This window comes from Gordionus sp. m RMFG-2023, chromosome 1 (assembly GCF_954871325.1).
Source record: "Gordionus sp. m RMFG-2023 chromosome 1, tfGorSpeb1-WG-v2, whole genome shotgun sequence".
NCBI lineage: Eukaryota > Metazoa > Nematomorpha > Gordioida > Chordodea > Parachordodidae > Gordionus > Gordionus sp. m RMFG-2023.
In genome coordinates this window covers 1,315,916-1,340,650 of record NC_088775.1, presented here as the reverse complement: position 1 = coordinate 1,340,650, position 24,735 = coordinate 1,315,916, and the positions used below count along the sequence as shown (strand labels likewise).

The 24,735-nt window shown below is 26.2% G+C and overlaps 1 long non-coding RNA gene across 1 annotated transcript; it reads left to right on the top strand.

The window, feature by feature from the left end:
- The first annotated feature begins 17,309 nt into the window (after positions 1–17,309).
- Positions 17,310–19,729, top strand: LOC135922723 (uncharacterized). The gene is made up of 3 exons (XR_010571010.1): positions 17,310–17,410; positions 18,032–18,149; positions 19,528–19,729. It is a non-coding gene; the product is annotated as an uncharacterized LOC135922723 (long non-coding RNA).
- The last annotated feature ends 5,006 nt before the right edge of the window (positions 19,730–24,735 follow it).

The window sequence follows — 24,735 nt, the reverse complement described above, 5'->3', positions numbered from 1 at the left end:
AGCGCTAAAAAAATATTTTAAAAAATCAATCAAGACATCTAAACAATTTTTAAATTTTTTTAATTATTGGTCAAATTTTAGACAACTAAAGTTCTTATTCTCGTAATTCTGAACATCGAAATTTTTATATCAGCTAACCATATTAATTTAAATTTGTTTTTAATTATAAGTCCGATTTATAAATTGATTTATTCCATATTATAGAAGAATGATCCCTCTCAATCCTTTCCTTTAATAATATATGTCAATCCTAAACAATCCTTTTCTAATAATTAAATAAATACCAACAATAAACATAATTTCTTTGCATTAGAAATGTGATAACAAATAATCTAATTATTACATAGTATTTAAGGTAATAAGCCAATTTTCAAAAAGGAAATGATACCTTAACATCGTAAAAGTTGGGCCAACTAGGATAACCACATTGTTTAATTTCATGTTATACCATATTTTGATGATGTTCACATCAAAATAATTTATAAATTTTTCATATTCATAAAAATATCAAAGTCCCAATATATCTTCTTTGTTCTTTCCCAGCTGGCATCTCCTGATCTCCCCCATCTCTCTTCTTCCGCCAAGGAAAATTAATTCTTCGTGTCAGAAAATGTCTGACATTTAGTTTATTATATTAAATTTATTTCTTCTTTTTCTAACTGCTACAAACGCCCACTCTTCACAAGCCCAGCGTCCCTCTCTCTCTGGTGGTATTGTATCGAATCGTCCATTTGATTTGTATCAACTTTCGGTACGCCTTGAAAACGAAGGGAATTTATCTAATCGTCTCCTTTTATAATGATTTATATTATAATATCTTTGATACATTTCAATATATAATCGCGGTAAAACATATTATCAATATGACATCTACATCGTGGTATCGGTATTTATAATCTATGAAACATTAATATTGACAATGTAATATCAACAAAACATAATAATTCATTTATTTTAAGCTATCTGGGAAATAGAAGTTATAATATAAGTTATTCGAGGTTTGATTAATGAGAATTAGGGAATAATGATTTTACATATAATGCTGTAAAGTGAAATGGTCTATGTGTGAAATGCAATTTCAACACATGTAATTTTCCTTTTGTCATGTAAAAAAAACAAAGCTACATTTTTTATAAATATCTCCTAAAATGGATATAAAAACCATTTTTAGGTATTAAAAATGGCGAAAATTTGTCGAACAAAGATTTTAATAAAATCACAAGGAATATGTATAAAAATCAATTTAATATTTTATAGGGAGAAAAAATATATAAAACTTAGAAAATGAAATATTTTTCTCCTAGGAATTACTCAGTATCCTAAGAAAAATATATCATTTCTACTTAACCCTGCCATCACAATTAGCACAGATTCACAGAAAAATTGAGAATATAATGGGATATATGGTATGCATGTAGAAAATTTTTAAAACATTCACAATATAAAATAATCTGAATTTTTTTTAAAAAAATACATGTTCATATACATAGTAAAATGTGATGTGCTATAAAATTATTAGAAAGATAAAAAAAAAGTAATACTCAAATAAATTTACAAAAAAATTTAAAAAATAAAAATTTCTCAATTATTTAAACTAAACAATATTTCCATAAGGCATACCCATCAACACATGGCTTACTTTATCCATAAAAATATTTTCCTTTTAGTATAATACATGCAAATACAAATCTTTATAAAATTTTATAATTTAAAAAATATATAAAATATATAGATTTCATCATTAAAAATAAATTAAGTACCATAATTTCCACCAATATATCATATAAATCCATGCCAAATTTTTATATATATCCAACTTATATAAATCCAAACTAAATTTATATATATATCAAATTCATATTTAAACCATATATCATATAAATCCATGACAAATTATATATCACATTCATATTTTGCCCATATATCTTATAAATCCATACAAATTTTTATATATAGCGAATTCATATTTTGCCCATATATCATATAAATCTATGCCCAATTTATATATATATATATCAAATTGATACATTAAATCAAAATAATTCAAAATAAACAACATTAACTCACCCTCAATAGATCCTTTAACAATATATCCTCCTTATTTAAAACTGGATTACATATACAATATAGTAACATTAATTAATAATAAACTATCCCACGCATGTTTATCCCTTTAAAAACCCAAAATGTATAATTATAAAAAATATCTAAATTTCATTTTTTAATTATTTTGAAAATCCTAAAAAAAAATAACAATTACCAATACTTAAATAATCTCTAAATTTATCCGATACAAATTTAAATATAATTCTATACACCATAACACTGTTATAAATGATTAAATATATGTAACCAACTGTCATATAACCCTAAGGCTAAATTTTTTATGGGGTAAAAATTTCGGTCTTGCCGTTTTGGAAATGGATGAATCTAAAATGATATTACTATTTATTATGAATCACTATAAAATAAATGGTTACGTGTCATTACTGCATCGCTAATGCATATTTCCTAGAAAAGAAAGTTATTTCCACGAATGCATTACAATACATTACTGCGAATAGGTGTTTTCGTAAATATATTAAAGCAATGTCCGCTAAAGTTTATAGAGAATTCATTTCCGTTAATATATTACCGCTAATGATTTATTATGCAAAATCGTGAAAATAATAGCGAATGTGTTATCGAGAATATATTACCATGAATTTTTTATCGCCTGGGAAAATATTATCATGAATTTATTATCGCAAATGTATAATCTCAACTGTAATATCGCTAAAGTATTTTTTTCTAACAAATAAATTATTGCAATTGCATTTTCAGAAATGATTGGAAACGATTACCTTACTTTATTTATATATGTGGAGTCGAGGGTTACATAAAATTTCCTTAAATCTAGGTTTGTGCTTTTCATTTTTCTTTGACATTTACTATAATACGCAGAATATCCATAAAAGATTTTAAAATTATATGTATCATAGTAAATTCTTTATATATTACAAACATGAACAATAAATAATAAAACATTAATTAGTACGGCTCTAGGACTTTGGAAAAAGTTTGAACTTGCTAAATGGGTTTAGAATATAGCAGTAGAGAGTTCAGCGAAATAAAATTATGACCCCGCACTCCCAGAGGGTAATAAAATTCCGAAATATTTTAAAATTCCTTATTATAAAATATGGGTAGAAACTTAATTTTATATTATTTATAGCAACCATTCGTTAAATATAAATAGATATATTGCATTCAATGTAATGCATTCACAATAATACTTTCTTTATGATGCAGTCGTGGTATTAAATTCGCATAATGTATTAGCGATATTGTTATCGCGATAATACGTTTGTTGCTTAATTCATTGGCAATAATGTTTTCGCTGTAATATAATCTCTTTAACAATCGCAATAAAATTTTAACGGTTATACATTTGATGTAATTAGCAATAATGTTTCGTGGTAACGCAATCGCTAATATATTCAAGATATTACCGGTATGCATTCGCAGATTAAACGTCATTCACGTTTATGTTTTCAGCGACGCGAAAAATGTTTCTTGGTATCGACTTGATATAAAAAATAAATATGTGCTAAAAATATTTGTATAAAAATATGAATTTTTTGGGCTATTAAAATGTAAATAAATACAAATAATTAATTACTAGAGAAAAAAATCCAATTCCTAATATATAAATTCTATTAAAAATTTAAATGTTGTGAATTAATAACAAGAATATTTCGAGAAACATTAGGTGATTTTAGAATTTCGGTGTCCTCTTATAAAAAATTTTAAATATTATTTATTTCCCCGTGATTTTTACATAATCTCCTTTAAAGTTGGTTTGTGCTTCATTAGTGTTTCACTTTAACCAAGTTTAATTGTCATTAAAAAGGAAAAAATTGTTAGTAACAAAAAATTTTGACCAACATCACCATTAGAGAAACTGAAAGCGTTATTCTTAAAATTTTATCAAATTTTAGTGCTTAATTGTAAATTAAGTTTATCCCATTTAGTTATTTATTATTCTTTATTCAATTTCGCCAGCCATAAAAACGTAACAGAATCACGATACAAATATAAAACTATGATTTTACGCCTTATACGCGTAAAGTCAACCAGAGTCCGATATTTACCACAATAATTATTACTATTAGATATTTATTATAGTGCTTTCCCACTTGATAAATAATTTAAAGAAAAACATTTCCAAAATTTAAAAATGCCATAATTGACATCACGATAATAGGCAGAATATGTAATTGATTAGCACTTACTAAATTATCAACTTTTTTTTCGATCAATAAATAAAAACCATTTCTAAGCGAAACCTTAAGCTGAGTTCTGAATATCGAATTTTAAATTAAGATTCTAAAATCAATTAAGTCAAGGTACAATGTTGTTTCTTTTTCAACGATTCATAATATTTTTGAATCTGATAGAAGTTAAAAAGTTTAAATCTCATTAAATAATTGATCTAATTATATTTTCAAAAAATATGATATAAATTATGATATTAAGAGACGCTATGCCAAGCGTGAAATTTGCCAAACCTTCCAAATCGCTAATTAATTCCAAAACTTAAGTTAGTATGTAAAGCTTATGGAGTTGTTTAGTTAAATGATATTAATACTAATAGTAAGGTTAAACGCCCATCGTATAAAACCAGGAATGTGAACCCTTCTACAAAAAAAGGTGACCAGGTCCGGGTTAGGGTCCAGTTATAAATTTAAAAAGGACACAGGTCCAGGGAACATAAAAATAATGACGCAAAATAAGACTTTTAACATTCATTTTTTTAACTTCAATATATACACATTCATTTCAAGATGAAATAATTTATATTTTAAATATTTTATTCAATCGCACAATCATGATATCTTATAAAATATCATTCTCCGGATTTCCACATAAATTTGACAATATATATTTCTACGATGAAAATCCACGTTCTGCACATACCCTAAAATAGATAGTCATTTTTATAATACATACTTGTGTCTCCGGTACACCCATGACGATTCTAGACAAGGTATACAATTCTGGATATATTCAAGAATTTTCCTCCCAAAATTTTAAAATATTTGTATATCTCTATTTCTTAACAACTGGAACTTTTTTATTAAAGATACAAGATATTTTTTGTTCCTTTCTATCTGATGATAATTTAATTTAATTTTCTCTATCTAATAGTAAAATTTCCAGATCATCAATATTGTTATCATTATCATTGTTATCGCTACAATCATTAGATATTGTCATAGCCTCCAATATGTTGTAAATAATAGAGTTTTGGTTATACCATAAATCCTCACGATGGTCTATAGCCATTTTTTTTTTGCTTAATACTTAATAAAACCTGATATCGAGGGTTATATTGAAGCATATACAACACTATTTTTATGAAAAAGAACTTGTAAATCTTTCTATTAATCGACATCTTATCCATATGCCATAAAAATCTGATATACATAACTGTTCTTAGAGGATTAACGTGTTGTACAATCTAATATTGCCATTTGCCTTTTCATATATTTAAATATTCTTAGAATTATGGGAGTTCTTAAATATTAACAACATCCCTTGCTTTATCAATTATAGTTTTAAAGTGATTATTTTTTAGGGAATCATTAATAGCCAATTGTAGCGTATGTGCTGCACATCTGATGCAGTATATTTTTGTGGAGAAATCTTTTAATATTTCCTGTAAATCAATTTCACTTATGTCCTCGTAATTATCATTATCTATATCATCCATCCAGTGAACATTCATTTAATAATTTGATTGATTTTACTAGATTAGCACCATTATCCGTAGTAATTGTATAAAAGTTTCTTATAGGAATATGAAATTTATTTAATGTTTCTAAGATCATTATTTTTATACTTTCAGAAGTTGAACTCTCTTTAATCTCCTTCATAGCAAAATTCCTTAATATTATATTATTTACTTTTATATACTGAATATTTATTCCTAGAATATTTCTCCCTAATCTTTGGGCGGAATCAATTTTTAATGATATTTTTTGTTTATTTTATTATTTTTGCTTGTATTTTTTTCGATTCATTAACCACTAAGTCCTTAATTTTTAAACGGTAAATTGATGTTCCAATTGTTTACTAATAGGATCAATATTTTTTTTAAACCAGAACCTCAATAATATTGAAAGGTCTTCCATTTATAGTAACAAACTCAATTAAAGCATTCATCAAATTCTCCTCAGATATTTTTAAGGCAAAATTTTTAAATATTATTTTCATCCTTCTTTACAATACTGACAGTAGACTTTGTAACAATGTTCTTCCAAAAATTTGGTTTTTCTATTTAAATAATTCCTCAAAGATTATAGAATGATGTCTTTTTTTTTTAAATTAAAATATCTTAGCTTACAAAATAATTCCAAATATTTTACTTTCAAATCAAAATACTCAAAAGTATTTCTAATAAGAACAAATAAATTATCACGATTAAAATATTATTACTTGCACCAACGTATTTCTATAGTTAAGCATATTAATAAATTTACATAATAAAATATTATTACTTACATTAGAAAATAATTTATAATATCAACAATCTCTAAAAAAAATGAAATGAAGTCCAGGAAGAAAAAAGAAAGAAAAACGCGAAGATAAAATGAATAATTACACGAAAAAAATTGAAAAAAATTATAAAAATAATATTTTTACATTATTTTTTTTTAAAAAAAAATAATTTTATGATAGAAATTTTTTACCCTGAACTGACCCTCCACTTTTTAAAAGGGTCCGGTCAGTTAAAATATGAGGGTTCAGGGATGTGAACCCGGGTCCGAAACCGGGTTCAGGGATGTGAACCCGGGTCCGAAACCGGGTTCACATTCCTGAACGAATTACGGAGTCATGTTACCATATATGAAACGCGAATAAACTAACCTATAAATTAAAGTTTATTTGAAAGTTTTTTTTCCTAAATTTATTTAATTGTAAATGGTCATTTTTGTATCAAATGTGACTATATATGGTCATAGCTCGTAGCTTAATATTATAAACAATTAATGAGTTTTAACAATCTGTTTAATTTTTCTACAATGATATACTTTTTAAAATTTTTTCTAAATTTATTTGAATTTATTTTTACATGTTTTAGGGGCAAGTATTTTGTTTTTTTATATGAAAGAAAAACTCGAATAAAAAATAAAGGTAATTAAAATTTATATACCTTGTTAAAATACAAAAACGATGCTTCTATTACGCTTTTCAATCTATAAAACAGAATTTGGAGACAAATAATTTTCATATATTATATATCAGTCAATGTTGGGAGGATCGATCTAAATAATATCAATTTATGGCATTGTTATCAATATCCGCATTGGGTTGTGTTTATGCATAGATGAGTGCAGGGGTGTGGTAGTAGGTTAAAATCAATTATCAGGAAAACCAGCCGGGCCACCGGGCCGGGTTTTATTTTTTTTAATTTACTCGGTCCGGGCTTAAATTTTTTTTATAAAAGATATCCGTGCCCAACCGGCCCGTGTATTTTACAAACCAAATACTCGAAATAGCCATTTTTAGCTGTAAAAATCAAATAAATCAAATATATTTTAAATAAATACAGGTCGGGTCGGAGATATATGGTACCTATGCAGGTCTCCGATCAATAAATCATTATTAATTACTAGTGATTAACCATGGGTTTTAACCAGACGCGTACGCAGGAATTTGGTCTGGGGGGGGGGGGGGGCGGGGGCCGGATAATAAAATTTTTTACAGAAATATTATCGTGTTTTTTTTTTTAAAAAAAATATCGAGCATAAATTTATTAGGACTAATAACTATTCCTAATACACAATTTTAAATCAATGTTGATTATAAAAAAAATTGATATCTAAAGAATCACATAAACGGAAATTTTAATTTTTTAGTTTTTTTTTTATAAATATAAATTTGCAATTTTATTAATTATAATACATATTTTCAAATTTAATTTAGTTTTTTTTTTTTAAAAAAAGAAAAAATTTTGAAAAAAAAATATTCGGTATTTTATAAACAACATTTGGTGTCACGCTTCTAGTTCTTTTCTTTTTATGATTAGGTGTTTTGTCGCGAGATTTTTTAACTTTAACTTTAAAATTTATTCTCAATATTACTAGATCCTAATTTCAAAAGCCCTAAGTTTTTAATAGACGAAGAAAAGGAAGCTATTTACAAAACAATCTTAAAAATGTGAAATGATATAAAATTAGATGATTTACATGCATAAGTCAATGCCAACTGTCATTTATAACTTTCCTAATTAATCCTAAATCCATAAAAAAAAACCTTATACTCTAAATAAAACATATTTTTAGATGATTCTGATGAAGCATCAACATCTACCGATGATAGCTGTGTGAATTTAAAAGACTCATCCCACAAAACAAATAACAATGGCAATATTTTGAAGTTTTGGAAGCAGGAATATTTATTTCTTATTTTGAGAAAATTAGAGAATAAAATTTTATCAGCCCTGGCAAATTTGGTTTCTAGTGAAAGGTTATTTTCTGTAGCCAATCGCCTATTAGAAGGAAAGGCTTACACAATTGAAATTTAAAAAATAGACATTCTTCTTTTTCTAAGTAAAAAATTTGGATCTATAATATGTATTTATTTTTTCGTAATTATGGATTATGGAATTAAAGAAATAAATAGAAATAAATTCAAAAAAGTGTAAAAAATTATAACATTGAAGTTTTAAAAAATTTAAAAACACCGTGAATTTTCGGACGTGACAGGCGTGAAACAAAATATTGCCTTGGGCGGGTAGGGTCGATAATTTTTTAGCGGTAAGCGTGAATGGGCGTGAATATTTTTTATCGCCACCAGTGGGCGAGCCGTGAATAAAAAATTAGGCCCGAGTTCACCTCTAATTCGGATCATTTTACTATAATCAATGATCATGAACCACTTATATCGTTATTTGACCCGCATAAAAGAATAACAGTTATGTCGTCAGATGGTCGTTACTACTCGAAATGTATGATTATGAATTGCAACTTCGAGGAATGAAAAAAAAAATTAGCAACGCGGATACGTTTTCCTGTTTCCCAATTGAGGGTAGACCATGCTTGGGGAAGAGGTGGATATTGTATCGGATGTTCTACAATTTATTTCAACGTTAGATACAAAATCACACACAAAAAAAGGACCTGGTAGGTCAAAAGTTTCACCAAAAATAATGGTGGAAATTTAAAAACCTTTTTTTCCAGGGCCGAAATGAACTCACGATGGAGGTAGGATGTAAATATGAGGAATTAAGAACTTCCAAAAAAATTACGAGAACATATTTTATCCTTTTTTAGATATAGGGCCCCGGGGTAATGCTAAAACAAAATTATTGAACCAATTGAACGTTTGATGGCCTAATAACGAAGACATCGAATTACACGGTAAGAATTGTTACTTATGTCACCTGGCTATTAATCGATCATAGGCAAATGGCTTTCCGCAAATAGTATCATGGGGAAGAATTCATTTAAATTTTGCCGGAAACGGAGTTATATATCTAGTGATAAAAGATAGTTTTAGTAAAAATGGACTGAAATACAAAAACTTTCGACACATAATTTTAGTGAAGTGAGAAAAATATTTTTTAAGACTTTTTGTTATTTCGGTTTACCCCAATAAGAATTTTACGGATAATGGGCTCCACATTTCAAAGTAGAGAATTCAGTATATTTTGCATACAATTAGCAATTATAGGTGTATAAAGTGCCCCTTACCACCCAAGAATCATCAGAGAAGAGGAGCGGTTAGTACAAACTTTTAGAGTTTTTTAAAAAAAAACATAATGATTATAAAATATACAAGATTTCCTTTTTAAGTATCGATATACTACACAAATAACTACAAAAGTATCACCAGGTTATGCTTAAATTTTAACCCGGACACTTACAATCATTAAAACCAATGTATCCTCGTACATATATACCTTAATTACTATGTTTTTTCTAATATAAATGAGAAAATATATGCAAACGATTTTAAAAAAGTTATATGGATACCAGATATAATTGTTAAAAGAACAGGACCAACAATGTTTCTAGTTTGAGACTTAAATTAGGTTTATGTAGAACACATTTTAATCATTTTAAAACATAAGTTCGACAATTTCTATTTTAAAAATGGAGAGGAAGGAAGATTGATCCTATCCAATACTCCATTGTCAAACACATTGATCCTGTATAAAAAAAACTCGACGACACCGTCATAAATGAAATGATTGGCATTGATAGTACGGGTTAACACGCAGTGGGAAACGAAAGTACAACTAGCCGTTATTTAAAACGGATAATAAAACAATTTCTATACCGTTTCGAATCGAGAGTCCAAAAAGGAGAGATAAGATTTGATAGAATCAATTAACTTCGAAAATAAAGGTAATTGGTATAGGATTAATTGTTATTCAAATATATTTGTTAATTGTGTATTACTATTGATTTGTTAAAGATATCACCAAGATATAATAAAATTATTTATTCTTTTCATGATAAGTTCATTCTCTTTCATTCATTATTTTCTTTACAAATTTTTCGTAATTTAAAAAGTATCAAATGGGATTCGATCTCTCTTCAAGTCTCACTCAAACCTTCAGGTTGAGCTGAATGATATTTTAATTAAAAATCCAGCGAAACGGAAATTTTTGCTTTATACTCGTGACTAGGAAATCCTTAAATAGACCAATCAAAAGCAGGACATAATTTCGAAAAATTTGAGCCGGAAATTAAAATTTTTTACAAAACCTACACTTTATTTTAAAAAATATTTTATAAATTATAGTGAAAGCCGTTAAGCACCGTTGAGACAAATATTTTGATCCAACTTAGCCTGGCATTTAATACATAGTAATTAAAAGGAATTAAAATTGGCACTCAAAATTTTGGCTTAAAGTGGCAAGTTTTCCAAATTTTAGAGAGCCAAAATTAGACAAGTTTAACCGTAAAGGAAAAAAAAAACCAAAATTATTCAAAAATAAGCTAAAGGAATTTTTAAAAAAATCCAGACATGGTCGTAAAATGATAAAATGAAAAGTAAAAAAAAATTGAGTTGGTATTTAAATTATGAATTCCCAAGAGTGGGAGGCAAAAAATAATTTTTTTCCAACCGGTCTTGTTAAAATGTGAGCCGGTTTAATCTCTACAGGGGTATCGAATTGATAAAAGGAATCAATTATACACTATATTCCAAGAAATTAACACAATTTTTGCATCGAAACATTTCTTTTATTGAAATTTTTAAAAATCCAGTGTGAAAATTTGTAGAACTTTTTAAAAAAAAAATTTTCGAAACTTGAATATCTTTTATTCAAACATGTTTGCATACATTTGTAGATGAAATTTTTATTTAAAAGTAGCAACACATTTCCTTTCTAGAAGTTCTCATGCTAGTTAAATTAATATTTTTGTAGAGGGTGATAGCTTTAAATTGCGTGATTTATCAAAATGTTCTATAGAACCAGTTCCTCACCCTTTGTAGTGTTTCAGTTGACAAACGGCTCAAGTGCTAGGTTTGAGTTCTTTAGGTAATGATGGTATTAGAGTATTATAACTAATAATATATATATATATTATGTATATAAAAAAATGTTGTTTTTTAATAACAGGCGCCAACTAGCGGTGTTATGTTTATTGCTACACTAAAATAAAGGATAAAATTATGCAGTGACGAAGCGTCCATAGAAGCAAGGGAAGCCCTTCTTCCCTTGTAATTTGTTTTACAAAATTTTTAAATAAACTTAATATTAAACTTAAACTGACTTCGTTAAAAAAATTAATATAATTTTTATAACGTTAAAAAGATTAATATAATTTTTATCACGTTAAAAAAGATTAGTAATTTTTATAACGTTAAAAAATTAATATTACTATATTAAGAAAATACTATTATTTTTACTACGTTAAAAAATTAACTATTATTTTTATTACGTTAAAAAAAAAATACATGATGGAAGCAAATTTAATATTGCTTATTTTTTTTAATAAATAAAGAGAAAATCATGCCATGGTATTGTGTAATTTTACCATTAAAAAATAAGAATTGGGGAAGCAAATAAAAAAATGCTTATTTTTTTAAATAAACAAAAAGAGAAAGAAATTTTTTTCCTTACTTTTTTAAAATAAAAAATTTTTCTTTTTATAAATCCTTAATTATTAATAATTGTAATTGTAATATTGAAAATTTATTAACATTATCATTTAGCTCAAGAAATTTTGATGGGAAAAAATTGATTATTGAAAAAGGAAGACCAAAACCAATTTTATAAAACTTAAAAAAAGAAATCAAAACTTGCATCCAAAATTTTTCTATCGATAAATATGAAAAATATAAATGGCTCACTTGATGCGAATTTTCTAAATCTCTATATTGCTGGTCATCCTATTATTCCCGAAGAAAAAATATGTTTGGTATGATAAAAGATTTTCGGATATGAATAATTTTTCAAAAGCAGTTAAACGGCTTGAAGGATCAACCGCTCATTTGTAGTCGATAATTCAATTAAAAAATATGATAGATTCGATGCGCAAAATATCAATCGAACAGCATAATTCTAAAGTCAAATCAAATAGATAAATATTAAAAATATTGATCAGCTCTATATGTTTTCTTGGAATTCAGGAGCTCGTATTCCGTGGTGATGATGAATCTTCTAATTCAGTTAATAGTGGAAATTATATTGTATTAATTTATTTACTCGCGGAAGAAAATTTACTATTGAAACATCATTTAGAAATAGTGCAGTTTTTATTGGAATATCAAGCGATATTCAAAATGATTTTAATTCTATTTTATATGTCTTACACCAAAAATATTGAATTAATTGTTAGATATTAGTAAATTCCAAATAATCAAAATTTCCAAAAATATTTATTTGATAATTTAAACGACACTTATTCTCAATTTTTCGACTTACACAAGCTGGAAACCGAATTAAAGATAGTGTTTCGGGAAGTTGAATTTAGAAATAGAAAGAATGTTAATGAAATACTTGAATTTTTAATATGCACCGATTTGATGAAAAGTTTTAAAGAGTTTTCTAAATTATGCAAATTCATCTTAACTTTGGTTTCAACAACAGCAAGTGGAGAACGGAGTTTTTCATCTTTAAAAAGAATCAAATCTTATTGCAGAAACAGGATGAGACAAAATCGATTACGAATCTATTTTAGATTTCGATTGAAAAAAAATTATTAAAAAATTTAAAATCTAGCAATAACTTTTATAATGCAGTACTATCATTTTACTCAAAAACAAAGACGAATACCACTTATTTAAAAATCTTAATGTTTTTATGGTTTGAGTTTGACCAAAATAAAGTAAAAAATTTTTTTGATTGCTTTCCTAGTAGTGAACCTAACGCTTCGTCACTGAAATTATGAATGGCATACAAATTACACACAAATAAATTAAGTTACCTTTTAGGCATAATTGAAAAAATTTTAAAATAAAATGTATATACCCTTACCTGAAAACCCTTTCTGTACTCAAATTACAATTTAATAACAACTAAATCAACTGGTATCTCGTCTAAGAATTTCTTTTATTAGGAAGGAAAGAAAAAGTAATTACCATTTTTATCAGAAATTTTTTTTTACAATTCCTTTCAAAACACAATAAAAAAAGATCACGTGTTCTATTATTATAATCCAATCAACCTTATTCATTTTGTTGATTGGCATTATACAAAAATTAATATAAATTTATCTATAAAACTACGACAATAATAACAATAATTTTTTGAACGTTTGGATCGTTGTTGGTTGATGCCTTCAGTAAGTTTTCAATAATAAAGAGAAGGAAGAACATAACTTTAATATTAGACTTTTAACACAAAAACTTATTATTAATTAAAATTAATGATTTCCGTGCCTATGATCGTATGGACACATCATCGTAAAGTTTCGTCCGATTCTGTGATTGGTTCATAAAAGTGCGGGAAAAGTAATAGTTTAAAAATATTTTTATTTATAATCTTAATAATGGAAATTGAAACGGTATCAAACAACGTCAAAATTCTTCTTGAGAAAAGAATTAATCCCAATATAATTCAAATTTAACAATCTAGATATAATCAATTTAGTAATGTAATTTTAGAAAACAAAATTACTAATAAAAAATTCAAAAGAGGACATGATATTCAATGTTTTAATGATTTGGAATATTACTATGCATAGGGTAATAAATTCCACATCATATTACCGATGTAGAAAAAGAAGTTGTTTTGGACGGGGTATTTCCCAATCAGGTAAGTTCACAAAATTTATAAATGATTCACTATAACACCTATTATTTAGTCAATAACCTTCTACCAATTCCAATTATCTCAACAAATTATACAACCTTCAATCAAGTTTCATAAAGTATTAGATTTTTAAAATCAATATAGTTTTCTCAATCTCAAATTCTAGCAACGCCCAATATGCAGTCTGCTAATACCATATCAACTTTCACAAATTAAAATTTCTATGATCTTTTTTTTAGGCAATATGTTTACTCGGTCTCAGTTCTTTGTCGCAAACTCTCAACCAACTTAAATAGTATCATCAATTATTATCTTTTTATATTTAATTTACTTTTATGTAATATGTTTGCTCAATCTCAACCCCTAGTAACACCTAACATGCAACCTCTTAATGCCTTATAAAGTCTAACAAATTATCAAATTTTATAATCATTTAATTATTAGGCATTATATTACCTCAATCTCAACTATTACCCACATTTAATATACAGCCTACAATATCTAGCAAATTAATTTTTTTATAATTTTTGTATTAAATTATTTTTTAAATAGGTCAGAAAATATAAACAGTGCTCAAATGCTTGAATTACAAAATGCTAGCATTCAAAATTCAAGTAATAAATTAATGATAATTAACAAATATCACATATTATTACTATAATCAAGATTTTTATTTACATAGATATTCAATATAATGAATCCTCAAAGGGTAATTATTGCCTTTATTATCAGGGAATTCTGTATATTAAAGATTATTCTTCTAGAAAAGAATCTAATTATTATAAATGTAGACAAAATTTATGCAATGCACATGCCATATTAAGATTAAGTTATTCTATAATCGATAGCAGAAAAGAACATACTCACGAAGACAAGGATAAATTTTTAGCCTCAAAGCCGCTGTGAAATGGAACCCACTGGAATCAAGGAAGAGAATATATAACAATTAATATATTGGAGTTTGCTGATAAATCATCAGCTTATATTAAATTAGTATAAAATGTATTTGATAATATTTAATTTATATTTGTTTATACATGTTGAATAATTTATATTTATTAATTGTATTCTTAATCGTATTTCTTTGTTTTATACATTTTAAATAATAAATATTTGTCTTATACATTATAAATAATCTATATTTGATTAATAAAATGCTTCTTAATTTGCTGTAGAAATTGAATCCTATAACAGCATAAATAAATACATTAAAAATTACATTTTTACCATTCCAAATGAATTAATAACATTTTTACCATTCCAAATGGTTTAATAACATTTTTGCCATTTCAAACCTGTTAAACGAAATAAATAATACATTAAAAATTACATTTTTGCCATTCCAAGAATTAATAATATTTTTACCATTCCAAATAAATTAATAACATTTTTTACCATTTCAAACCTGTTAAAAATAAGGAATAATGCATTAAAAATTAAATTTTACCATTTCAAAATGAATTAATAGCATTTTTATCACTTCAAACTTGTTAATCTCCATTTTGAACGAGTTGGACGAAATACGATTAAGTGTCTTACTATCAATCATACTTGACCACACGACGCTTTTATGTTGGGTTTTAACAAAAATCGGTTGACCAAAATTTTTATACGAAACAATAATTTTTTCTTCTTTTATTTTATTTTATTTTCTTTTTTAAAACAAAAACTTTTATTCCACAAATATGCTTGCCTCACTAATAACGTGTTTAGCCCAATCGTTACCAATACCCTAGGCATGTTCGGAATTGATGCTCTCAATTCCATCAAAATTATAAGGAAAAAAATACTGTAGATCTCAGGGGACCCCAATAGAGTATTTTAGTAATCTACTAGTCCAATTTTTTAAGCATTCACTCTTCTCAAGGGTGATTTGTACACATTTTTTTTATCTCATTACTCTTTTATACATACATATTTTTTAATATATTATTAGTTGTTTTTACATATATATTTTTAATTATAATTCGTAAATGAAAAATTTGTGAAATTTGTTAATTAAAGTATCTCATCTGTAAAATAAAAAATTTATTATAAAACGCCATCATGATATCTTCTTTTATCTCTCCTAAAGATAACCTTTTAAACTCAGCCTTGACAGCTTGGGTATCTTTAGCTCCATCTCAAGCTGTTTTGCCCACTATCTTAACACACCAATCTATTTTCGAACCTGTAATTAAAAAAAAATTTTAAATAATCTCATCAAACCCCCCTTTGGAGTATATTCAACTATTACAGAATGTTGATTGTACTAGTGGTTATGAATGGTTGGAACCATTACCAAGTCGTAACCTAGGTAACCTCTTATCAGATGAACAATTAAGAGTTGCCATAGGCCATCGACTTGGATGTAACATTGTTCAACCACATACATGCATCAAATGTAAAACATTAGTTGACTCCAAAGGGAGACATGGTCTAAATTGTATATATAGTCAAGGCAGGCATGCAAGGCATGCAGCAATTAATTTAGCTATTAGCCGTTCTCTTACCAGGGCCCGAATACCTAACATCCTGGAGCCTACAAATTTATCATTAGATGATGGCTTAAGACCAGATGGCTTAACTTCCGTGCCTTGGGTCTTTAGGGAAATCCTTAATTTGGGACTTCACATGCGTATATTCTTTCCCAAAAAATTTAAATTCTAATCCGGTTGATATAGTCGAGAAAAAAAAACAATATTCCAAACTCACAAATTATATTTTTACATCGATCGTTATCTCTTCCTTTGGACACATGCCAAGCGTAACCTTAAAATTCTTAAAAAATAAGGCGATAAGATAGGTGCCATTAAATCATAACCAAAAGAATATTATTTTTTATGACAAAACCTACAAATCATTATTTTAAAATAATTATGCATGTTTTTTGGGAACTTGTAGTCCCACCTCCGTTTTTATAAAATATTGTTTTATTTTATCCTATATTTGATATGTAAATTTTAATATTATTTTATTTGATATTAAATAATGACATATAATCATTCAAATTTACGCAACTTTAACAAATGAGTGCAAACGTCATTTAGTCATAATGTTTTTTTCTTAAAATATTCAAAAATTTTATTTGATTTTAATTTTAATAGTTTTATTTATGTTTTATTATATTTTAATGACTCTTCTAACCCTTCATCATCACATAATCCAAAATGAGTAAATTTAAATAGTTTTTATTTTCTTTAATGATAGCGTATATTACTTCCTATTTTTGCAAAACGTTTAGCATATAAGCCGAAGGTTAAATTAACAATGGACGTTGGGAATATCTCACGATCTTATAGTTCATAGTATCATTTAAATGAATATATATATATATCCAATTCTTTATCAAATGTATAAACTTTAACCATTATTGCGAATTCGTCTGAGATTTCATGAATCTCGTTCAGCTGTTACATCATGCCTAACGGAATTCTGACTAAATAATTACTGCAACCCCCCCCCCTCTTCTTCAACCATTTTAAGAATAAGTTATAATAAGCAGTTTCTACAACAGGTGAAGTGGGAAAAATTTGCATCCAGTAGAGGGTAGGTTTTAATAGGAAAGGATTACGCATCTTAATTTGTTGCCTATACTTTTCTCTTTATCTCTATTAAAAGAGTAGATCATGTTAATTTTTTTTATTTGTCAATTGTAATACCTTCTTTTATGTTTTGGTTTTCCTAATTGTCTTTCAGATATTTTCCCCAGTTTTATAACTAAAAAAGATGGCTTAGAAAAACGGAATATTGAAATATAAATGAATTAAGGTTGAATGAATTCATATAATATAGATGCATACTGACCGATAGGCAATGTTCACCTTGTGATGCGACTAAATGTATATCTCCGATGCAGTGTTTATACGGTTTTGTCCCAGATCCCTGTTACTGTTGCATGCAATGTGCCAAAGTAAATAATGATATTATAATACCTTGATGATTCTTCGACCTTGAATTTACCTATTGATAGTTGAATTATATCTTTCTCGTAAGATTTTTGTGTAAATATCCATTTTAAATAATTGTTATTGGGTTTGTAGATGGGATCGTAAAAATAAAAGGTATTATTCCTGATTCCGAAGGAAAAAGATAGATATAATTTCAAATCTTTTTTCTATAGTTAAATGCTAGTTAAAGGAATAGGCTTTTTATGAACATAAGTCCAACTTGATTTATTTTAAAGTTAACTAAATCCAAAGTCCCGAGAATTAATACAGTGATAGACAATACGCCATTGCAAAAATTATAACCACCTATAACAACTCTTAATTTACCTTTTGATACCCTAAAAGTAGCGAAATTTGACTTAACATTTATTTTTTACTAAAAGTGTTAATAATTAGCCTATATATATATATTATGGATAGTATATAATATCAAGGTTTGAACTCAATTCTATCAAACGTGTAAATTTTATATCACTATTTCATGTATTCATCATTAATAAAAAGAATTTTCTAATTAAAAGTATAAATCTTTATATATGAACCTATCTGTTGTCCTACGTAATCTGTTGTTAAGTCCAATTTACCCTGTTTTATTAGCTTTTACAAATCGATTGAAAAACATTATAAAAACTACAATTTACTAAAAAAAAAAAAAAATTCTTATTGTATAGCATATATCAGATAGATATATCACGCATCATCTATCAAGATACGTCTATGATAGCTGGATTTATATATATTAGTGTTTTTTACAGAATCTAGCTTTGATGTATCCGGTCTCAAATGCAGGTACAATACTTCTATTCTTGGTTTAGTCCTGCATAGCAGGCTCGTAAGTCCGGTCAGCGCACAGGGCCGGCGTTATCGTCATTAATAAATAATAGGCTCAGCTCGTGGTTCGAAAAATTTTTATGTTATATTCTTTTCCTGTTCTTCCTCTTTTTTTGTACCAGATTGGATATCACAAGTCATAAAATAAATTTTAAAAAAAAATAGGTTTAAAAAATATCTCACGATGGGATACATCTGCTACTATTGTTTTTTGTAAAATAACATTCTGTAATAAATAAAATAAAATAGAAAGAAAAAAAGGTAAGAAAGAAAGAAAGAAAGAAAGAAAGAAAGAAAGAAAGAAGAAAGAAAGAAAGAAAGAAAGAAAGAATTTAAATTTGAGGCGTAACATTGAAATGGATATTAATTTATTTTTTTGAATTGTGTGAACTTCTTCCCTAGTGAATTTTTTTAAAAAAAATTTAAGCTTATTATAAATACCCTGGTTTCTATACATAAGGTTCATAAAAAATTGAATATACGAACGTTCTTTACAAATATTATTTTTAGGGTTTAGGTGATATCTGCGGAGGCATTATGGAAGAGCGGGGAATATGCGCCGAAAATCTAATTTGCAAAGTCATTCCTAAATCCACATTAGAAGGCCCTAAGGTTGGGGTATGTCTAAACGATACAAATAATTTTCTTCTCTCTTTAATCAAAGGTATCAAGGTTCTCTCTATTTAACGCGTATTGTTTAAAAAAAATTGACATTTCTTAATAATGATAAAAGGTTATTTACAATAATTAATGTTAATAAATAAGAATTTTCTAATGTAGCAAATTAATGAATATTAGATATTTCCTTTGTCTTTGCAGTTAATCTGTGAATCTTAAATGAAGGATTCTTAATCCTATTTTATTGATAAATATATTTTGCAAATGTAACCAGACATTACTGAATCGGGTGATGCTAGGGATAAATTTATTTTATCACGTGGTACATTCTATAGCATCATCTCCGCCTGGAACGTGACTAAAGTTTTCCTAGGTTACGGTAAAATATTTCAATTATCACTCTTATGTTCGGAATTCATATTGTTATAACAAAAGAAAAATTTCAATAAATACCTTCTTAGATCATGATAATTCAAATCTGAAAATAAGAAGAAATTTCGATGTTGATTTATTCACACCTTCAGCCATAAGAACGAGAAGGCAAAAGTTAGGTAGGTAAATTAATTTTACGAAAATTTTAAATAACATCACCTAGTTGACAAATTGTTATGTCTGCGATGACATATATGGATAGGTTATCTTAGTGTAATCGTCTAGTTCACTTAAATATATTTAAAAAGAAATCTGATTAAAGTTATTTTTAACGGGTCAATAGATTTTATTTCGCTCTACTTAAAATTTAAAAAAAAATTATTTTAAATGTAATTTTAAATGAGGGCCTATTTTTTTTTATAGCTTATACAAATAATAATCGATGCCTTAATTGACAAAACATTCATACTGATTGACTTAAAGCCCAGCTGATTAAGTAATTACAAAATTTTTTCTTGAAGGATTTTAAATGATAAAAATGATCGTTATTTTATTTTCAAAAAAAAAAGAGACACGAATTGAAAATAAAAATTATTAATTCTAACATTAGAATACGTATATAATATCGTAGATCTAGATTATTTTAAACAAATCTTTTAAAATTTGGATCAATACACCTAATTTTAAATTTAAAAATGCTGCTTCTGCCGCAATCATATTATATATTGTATAGAGTTCCTACTCTATGAAATCAAACAATATTTCAGGGAAAACTTTACCGGTTGTAAATATGATGAGCGGTTTAGAAAAAACGGTGCAAATTGGCTCCAACTACAAGCGTAGCTAGGATTTGTTAGAAGTAGGGCTCTTAGGTTGGTTTTTATTATTAATTTTATTGGAGATTTTAATTATCACTTATTGTATGCCTTTGGCAAATTTTTTTTTAAATAATAGCTTTCGTTTTACTTTTTTTATTAGATGTTTCCTGAATATTTCGAAATGCAATCATAATTTCCTTTGATGATAGACGTATGCCATAGGTTATTATTAAAGGAAAATGCTACTTTTTCTGCTATAATAAAAAATAAAGAATTTTACATTGGTATTTAAAACGAGCAGATTTTTTAATAATAAAATCCCCACCTAATATTATTTACAATTATTTTCAAAGAGAGAAAGTGAAGTCCAGTTATTAATTCTTTACATATTTATCCTATAAACTAAATTTTTAACAATTATCATTAGATATGTTAAAAGCATTTGGTAATCTTCAGGGTCAAGCAATTGTAATAATTCTTTAAATTTTTAACAAACTACATGAATATATTTATCATAAGATATATTAAACAATTAGTAATCTTAAGATTTAATGCAAGCATAGGTAATAATTCTTTATGTTTTACTTTTACATATAAACTTAATTTTTAGAAATGAAAGGAAACTTATTTTATTTAAAAAATTGGAAATTTGTATTATATAAACCTTATCAAGCAATGAGCCCAAATATCGTCTAGTTATAATAAATCATAATCATTTTATTTTTTAAAAAAAGTTAATTTTATGATTTTTAATCTTTTAGAAAGGGTTCATGTTTTCAGCCATAATGAGAAAATATTTCAAAATGTTAGGTTTGAATAAGTAACATCAAAATGTGTTACCTATATTATATATATTTGTTTTATATTGCTATTTATTGCTTATAACAATTAGTAATCATGACCATCTCTGATTACGCACCATTTGTGATTTCCAGGTTACCCTCCCCCTCTATTAACATTTTTTTATATTATTAAGCTTTCAAACCTCGCCCTAGTTCAATTAATAAAAATAATTTATAATAAAAATCTGTTAAGATTTTTAAAAAATAAATAAATTCATATAAATGTAACCATAGGCGAGAAAATTAAGATATGTTATATTAATTTAAATGTTGTAACACTCATTTAGGTTTGTAGCCTAATTACATTTTCTCTCATTTGTTATTTTAAGTAGGCAAGTTGTCTGTAGCAAATATTTTTTATAACTTCTTTAATTTTCTAGCATTATTAAATGACTATCTTATCAATATGATAGCTATTATAATTAGGAATTATTTATTTTGTAAAAATCTAAATATGCGCGAATAAGGATTAAGTTAACAAATGTATATTTCAACCAGGGGCGTCGCTAGCCTTTACAATCTTAAGGGGCTCAACAAAAAAAAATTTATGTGGGGTTACGCCCCCATACCCTCCAATTTGCGGGCCTTCAGTTCGCTTTTGCCCGGCCTTCGGCCGGGTTTTACATAAATATATTATCCTTTTTTAAATTTGTTAACTGAACAATTATTTTGAATTTCATATTTACTCATTTATTATATTATGCTTACAAAATAAACTATAAAATAAATAATTAAAACAATACAAGACATTTTTAAAAATAATATTTTTTAATACAAAATATATTTATTACATTATAAAATATTTTCGATTGCTGATATAAAAAAAATTTGCGTCTAAAGAATTACAAGTGATAAAAAAGATTAATTAATTCATACACATGCCTAAATTGATAATAGTTCTTAAAAACCACATAATGCAATAATATAATTCTTAGCAACTTACATTGACAAAAAGGTTATCTAACTAATATAACTCTCTGTTACCATTTTACACATTTATAGAATGGACTAATAACGAAATTTATAGGCCTAAACCAAATTAACAATTCTTGAAGAAGATAGTATAAACGAGCAATCCAAATCATAAAATTATTAAGTGGTTAGAGCTTCCTTTTAGATGCCATGATGGTAGCTAGATAAGTAATCTAGAAAATTATTGTGAGATATTAAATTTCTAAAAGATTATCATCCATTTTAAATGATTTATTATATATAAACGACTACACAGTTTACCATAATTGTTTATCTAAAATATGCAATCATATGCTCTCAGCCGTTGTTCTAATAATCTTAAATTACATAGCAATACATGTTAATTTGCAGTAATAGATGACACTCACGATGTAAACTTATATCAGAATTTATTATGTTGGATAAATTGATATAATATAAACATTAAAAATCTTTGTAAGAATTATATGCAAATATATTGAAGCCTGGAGTTATTTACACAGCAATGCCATATTAGAAATCAAACATTTTCTAATTATAAATAAGGATCAGAATGATATGATGAAAAATCTAAGATTTTATATATTGTCGAACCACCTGTATATTATATCTTAATAATGGTAGTTTGTAATAATATCAAAAATATATTTGTATTAAAAATTTAACTTAAAATTTTTTCGAAAAAGAAAAAAATAGCTTTCTTAAAAACACGGAAAAAAAGAGAAGAAAAGATATCAAATTTTTTACATTTGCAAGATGAATAATAAAATGTTTTATTTTTAAAATTATAATAACGTTAAATACTTGAATGCAAATCGTTACCATATTATCAAAACCATTTATTAGTAAAATTTATTATAATATTAACTCTAATATATTATATAACTGTCAAATCCGTCTATAAAAGTGGCATTTAATCTAATATTTTATAACCAACTGTATATAATACTTTTTACAAAAAAATCTCTTATACTTATTTGGACCTTGAAAATATTTTTAGGAATAGGTATTATAATTAAATTTAAAAATAAATATACAATTGATTAGTCATTTTGAACTCGGCTAATTACAATTTTAAATTTGTTAATTTTCAAATAATATGATTTAATTTATTTAAGGTTTATATAATAATTTAAATAATAAAATTCAATTAAACTTCTGTTCAAGCTAAATTACTTAGTGATTTATTGATATTATATTTTGAATACAGAATTTGATTGTAACTGACATAGTGAAAATATAATTCATATGTATTAATCAAATCTAATAATTAAAATAGTATTCGTTTAATAAAAATTTAAATAGTCTTATTAATTTCTAAATAATAAAATTAAATCTATATTTTATTAATGGAATTATAAAAGAAATCATTCAAGGGCTATCAAAAAAATGTATTTTTAGTTCAAAGGGATATTAAGGAGTATGTAAAAAAAAAATTTTGCTTCAGGAGGCTATTCAAATTTTTTAGGGGGCTCGAGCCCCTGCGCGCCTTCTTTTCTAGAGACCTGATTTCAACTCGTTATCAACATCTTCGTTGTGTATAAATTTAGAATGGCCTATGTGCGAGAAAAAAAGATAGCATTTCTTTGCTAATATGGCCATCTATCATTTCCCATTTTTTATCCAAATTATTGTTAGATTTATTATATATATTTTTGTTGGAGAGGTGGTGGAGGAGGGAAGAATAGGTAATTTTCCAAAGAAGGGAATCCCCCCCACCGCAGTTCAGTATTGTTTATGCGAAGAACTTTTATCATTGGGGGGGGGGGGTCAGAATACAAGATTATCATTAAAAGGAATGTATATATTAACGCTATCATATCTTCATATAAATACAATTAAAAAGAGGCACGAGGTTTTTATTAGTTAGGTAAGAGAGGGGTAGGGGACAAAATTTAGCGGTATAGGGTGTAAAATTTTTATGAGGGATTAAATTAATTTACCCTGATTATACCAATATTTAACAAGTATTTTTGCACATTCCAAATATGTGTGTTAAAATTTAACAAAATGGGAGTTTCGATATCATAAAAATTGAATAATTAATTTATTAAAATAAAAAGTGATATTTGGTTAAGCTTTATATATTTTAATTTTATAACTAATATATACCTAAA